At 38.3% G+C, this 5,479-nt stretch overlaps 1 non-coding gene across 1 annotated transcript; it reads right to left on the bottom strand.

The window, feature by feature from the left end:
- Positions 1-3,776: 3,776 nt before the first annotated feature.
- Positions 3,777-3,849, bottom strand: trnav-aac. The gene has a single exon. It is a non-coding gene; the product is annotated as a tRNA-Val (tRNA).
- Between the last annotated feature and the right edge of the window lie 1,630 nt (positions 3,850-5,479).

The following is a 5,479-nucleotide window of genomic DNA, read 5'->3' on the forward strand; positions in this document are numbered from 1 at the left end:
AAACTCCCATCATTATTGTAAATTGCTACTGAAATTTCAGTAGATGACACACAGTATCTAACCATTTAATTTTAATCCAATCATCACAATAAACATCTGATTAGTTTTCAGCCCTGCCCAGCTTTGTTGGTAATGTTATGAATGAATCTTTTGCAACTATGGTAGTGTCTCTGTTCCCAGATCAGCGGGTTCAATTTCTATTCCCACCTTGCATAGGGCTGTGCCAGAGCAGCTCTGAATGTTGATTAGAAAATATCTAAGAATCGAAAGAGTTGCCTTTCAATTCAACATTAGATATGCTTCCATTTGTTGTTCATTCCAATAATTACAGTATCTCCTATATATTTTCTTCAGTTCGCTAATAAAAGAATGTATCTAATTCCACACAATCAATATTCTTTCCAAAATATTTGATAATGTTGCACTTAAAAAGATGAAATATGCAAAGTAAATATATTCCTTGATTTTCTTTTGTTCTGAAGAGCTGAGTTCAGATTGCACATTGAACTTGATGCTTCAAAGGTATAAAGATGAGAAAAAAAATCAAGTTCTTCTTCAGTAAAATAAACAAATGCCACTTCCTACTATATATCAATTTTTTGTTATTGATCTGTTTATGAACTGTTTGAAATTTGTTTTTAGTTTTCCACTCACCTATTTATATTGAATTTAAGATTGAAATGCTGTGAAATTATCTGACTGCATTCATTTGAAAATTGAATTTGCATATTTCTCTCTAATCTCATTTGTTGCATAATGTCTTAAGTGTGTTTTGTTCAGCAAATCTAGTGAAGACTAAAAATTGCCTAATCTTAAATAAGATCTTTCACACCCAGTTATCCGTCTGTTCCTAATTCATGTAAATATCTAAATTTATTGAAATCAATGTTCACACAAAACAGTGCACATAAAGCGACACAAAAATATTCATCATCAGCTGATTACTCTTCAGTGGAATAACCTGAGGAAGTATCTTATTGTTCCTCGGACAAATGACAACAGTAAGCATTTACTTACTATTCTATGCAGTTAATGCAATTGATGTGCTATATTTCAGTTCAGTCGTTAATGTTGATTTATATTACATGATCTACTAATTCTCTTTCTAAATCTGACACAACTCTTTAAACAATGATCATAATATTAATCATAAAATCGATGTAACATATCTCTACAAGGAATCCAGTGGATGGAAATTCACAATTCTGCATTACGTACATTTTTGACCTTAAAAAGAAGAAGCATTTCGCTCAAAAGTCACTGAATGGCTCATTTTTCTTCAATCCATAAAGCTAGGTACGATGTTTTATTCCTCACTTTACTAATGTTAATAAATATCCAATCAACATCACAGCAAAGTGCTTTTGAAATATTGAATCATTTTAATTCTTCAAAAGACAGCATTACTTATCAAGTCATTGCCATTACAATAATGGCACAATTATTTAAGAAAGTCTTTTGAACAAGTCTAGTGAGATTCACATTTAGATTTAATCCATTATTTCTGAGTACTAACAGTATAGTATGAAAATGCATTCATTTTTCAGGTCAACTCCCCCACATTGACTTCCCATCCAACGTCTTTGTAAATATCTGACGTTTTGCTCATTTGAATGATCATGGTAATCTCAGCCTTAAAATTCAGGAAAATGTAATTACTTTTCACTGAATTAATTCCAGTTCATTTCCAGATATTGCTCAATCACCTGGAAAAATAGATTTTTCATTCTTCCTTAATGCATTGACAGATTTTGATAAATCAATTGTTGCTGATTTATAAAAAAATAATAATTATGCAATCTAATAGGTTGTGCAAATCTGGAATTATGGGACAGTACATGAACCATTGTATAGATATTGCAGTGCACAATCTCTCAATCATTGTAAATATCAATTTCTACTTTACCGTTGAAACATAGTTGAATTCAATTAATTATTTGACTTCAATGCTCACATTTATTGTGTTTGTAATCAAAATGCAACTTACGGATGTTCCATGCAACAAAATCAAATGAAAAAGAATTAGCACCTCTTTATTCTTTCATTCAACAATGGCAATAAATTTTGATTTTTTAAATTTTGAACATTTTTGGGAGAAGGGATGTTGTCTTCATTTGAATGCTTGCACTGACTCACTAATTCTCAGTGTCTGCTACTTACCATCTTTGGGTTCCGATGAAAATAAATTATCTTGTTGTTCTGGTTGTAAATTCCTGTAAAATATTTGAGAATGTTGTGGTCTTAAAGGTGACAATGCTGAGTGATCGTAAGTCATTAGTTATTTTGTTAGAAAGAGCTTGATTCAAACATTTCGAACATACACACACACATTGTTATTCTGCTCTGTAACAAGGGAAAATCAAGTCGCTTTCTTCAGCGTTAAGTAAATATATGCCACTTCCAATTATTCATTAGTCAGCTAATTACCTACATTTGTTTTTAAAAGTTGCAATTCGTCGAAATATTGTTATGACCTTTGACTAAATTAAATTTTAAATTATTGTTCATTCATGAATTGGCGGGATTTTGTTTTTTTTTGCTTTCCATACACCTATTCATATTGAATGCAAGATTTACATGCTTTGACAATATCGGAGAGTGTTCACTTGAAACTTGTTTTTTTTCGAATCTTTCACTGATTTTACTTATTGCATAAGATTACATGGTACCTCAGTGGTTAGCAATGCATCCTCTCAGCGCCAGGGACATCGGTTTGATTTCCTCATCGGGTGACTGTGGGGAGTTTGCACGTTCTCCCCAATTCTATGTGACTTTGCTGTGGTATCCTCCACAATTCAAAGATGTGCAGATTAGGTGAGCTGGCCATGCTAAAGTGCACATTGTGTTCAGGAAAATGTCTATTAGTTAGCAGTAAATGTGAAGAAATATGATCGGGAAAAGTGTTTGGGTGAGTTACTCTTCAGAGGGTCATTTTTTTCAAACAAGTGGCCTGTTACCACACTGAGGTAACAGGGGTGCTTTCATAGCGTCGTTAGTATTAAGGTGCGCCCGGTGATCGACGCCATGTTGGAACTGAAACGGAGGAATCAACAGAGAGGCTACAGAATGACATCGCATCCATTTGGTTTTCTTTAAATCACTGACGAGCAGGAAAATGTAAACGGGGAGGGCGAGTGGGGAAGTGAGGCAGTTGCAGCTCTGGTGAAAATTGCAAAGGTAATGTGATGAGTTTCTGGATAGGATGGGTTTAGTGGGTTTGTGGCCAAATGCTGGGGAATGGGACTTGTTTAATTTTGGCTATGTGGTGAGCATGGACGAGATACACCGAAGTGTCTGTTTCCACGCTGTGTACCCCAATGACGTCGTGTTGTTTACACCGGCTTGAAATGATTACATTTTAGCGGAGCTTGCCGATTCCTCCGTTTCAGTTCCAACATGACTTAGATCTCGGGACGGATCTTAATACTAGCGACGCTATGAATGCGCAAGTCGAAAGGTTCCTCAGAGAGTGCAATTTCTTTCATTGCTGTTGCTGATTGAATGAGCCACTAACGTACGAATTGCTCCAAAACATGATTCAGGATATCTGGTGCCAATTCTCGCACGTTGAATAACGATTGACAGCTTCAAAATGAGGTCTTTCTGAGACGACCTTGGGGTACATTTGACAGACAGACAAGTTCAGGAATTTGTGGTGCGCTGTGACACCAGAGCGGATTTGATCAAGCAAATTCGAAGGCAGGTTTGCAGATGGGAAAGCATGCAAGAAAGCTCAGCTCTTGTCCATGTAAAAGGCTGCAGTTGAAGAACAAAGCAGCTTCCGTCCAGTTTCGAACTGGGGACGTTTCGCGTGTTAGGCGAACGTGATGACCACTACACTACAGAAACAAGCCACAGCCAGCCGTGCTGCGGCTCAGTGGCGTCCAGCACTGAAAGTTGAATCCGCACTACCTTTCACCTTTCTGTTTCCAATCGCTCGTTGTTGTCCAGCGGAATCGACATTTTGAAAATGTAAAAAAAAAGACACGTTAAATTGATGACAAAATATAGACAAAGATGTCGTCGATGTTTGTACCGTAGGGCGAGGTGGAATAGGCTGGGACGACTTTCCCTGCAGCGTAACAGCTGCGACATGACCTTATGGAAGGGTGGTTAACTGAGTATTTACGTGGTTTACCCAAGTTGGTGTGAGTTGAAAACTCGACAGCATAGCTTTAATGTGAGTGGGCTGAAAGTGACAAAGGACCAGAGGCACATTTCCCATAAAGAAGGTTGTGCGTGTTTGGAATGATCTACCAGAGGAAGTGGAGGAGGCTATTACACTCAGAAAATTGCAAAGGTAATCGGGTGAGTTTCTGGATAGGATGCGTTTAGAGGGATTTGGGCCAAATGCTGGGGAACGGGACTAGTTTAATTTTGGCTATGTGGTGAGCATGGACGAGGTCCACCGAAGTATCTTTTTCCACGGTGTACCCCAATAACGTCATGTTGCTTCCACCGACTTTAATGGATTACTTTTTAGCGGAGTTTGCCATCGCAGTCTGTGGCACAATCATTTAGTCTGTTCGACTGCTCACGGGAAAGGTAGTATTGTGAAATACTGCAGAAACGAGCGACTTCCTTACTTTAGCTCCGACTGACCATACTCTGTGAAATTTTCCCAGATCCTCAGCTGAGGATTTTTGCTGCTGGAAGTTACCTCAGAAACCCTGCTAAATCTGAATGTATTGAACGAATCGCAAAACAGAAAGCATTTAACACGGAGCACAAACAAAACTGGCATACCTCATGCATTTTCAGACACAGAGATGCATGAATACTACATGTGATACAGTCACATGAGGGCATGAGTCATAAAGTAATCTCACAACTAACAACAGGGCATTTCCAAATGACTCTTTCAAACGTACTGCAGCCTTAGTGCACCACCACTTTCCAGACAATGCTGAAAAGAGAGAAAGAAAGAACATAATAAGAATTGGCCGTAAAAAGTGAATTTCACCAAACACAGTCTCGATTAGATTACCTTTCTCTTCCGATGTTTCCAGGACGGAAATAAAGCAAATAGGAGAAATTCAACAAGGTATGACATCGAAATTCATTGAAACGATGTTCCCATTAGCTAGAAACCCAAATAACATCGAGTCGAGTCACCGTAGGACTTCGTTTCACAACAACGATGAAATAACAGTCTCCATTCGGTTCCAGTAAAAGCTCCACTTGCCTGGGACGGCAGAACTGTCATCGATTTTCCGAGCGGGATGCGAACAAGATCATGACAGCAGAGACATTTTGAAATATTTGGCAGTATCCCACACCACATTTAGTTCCCTGGGAAGCAAACCCATTTTACTTTTGTTTTCAACATCAATATACAGTGGGCACCGAAACAGCATTTTAACAAGCTGCAGCGTTGGAGTTGATCAGCAGAAATGGCAGTGGCGGGATTCGAACCCACGCCCCTTTCGAGACTGGAGCCTGGATACAGCGCCTTAGACCGCTCGGCCAAACTACCAGC

The sequence above is a fragment of the Chiloscyllium plagiosum genome, unplaced genomic scaffold (assembly GCF_004010195.1).
Source record: "Chiloscyllium plagiosum isolate BGI_BamShark_2017 unplaced genomic scaffold, ASM401019v2 scaf_93681, whole genome shotgun sequence".
Classification (NCBI taxonomy): domain Eukaryota; kingdom Metazoa; phylum Chordata; class Chondrichthyes; order Orectolobiformes; family Hemiscylliidae; genus Chiloscyllium; species Chiloscyllium plagiosum.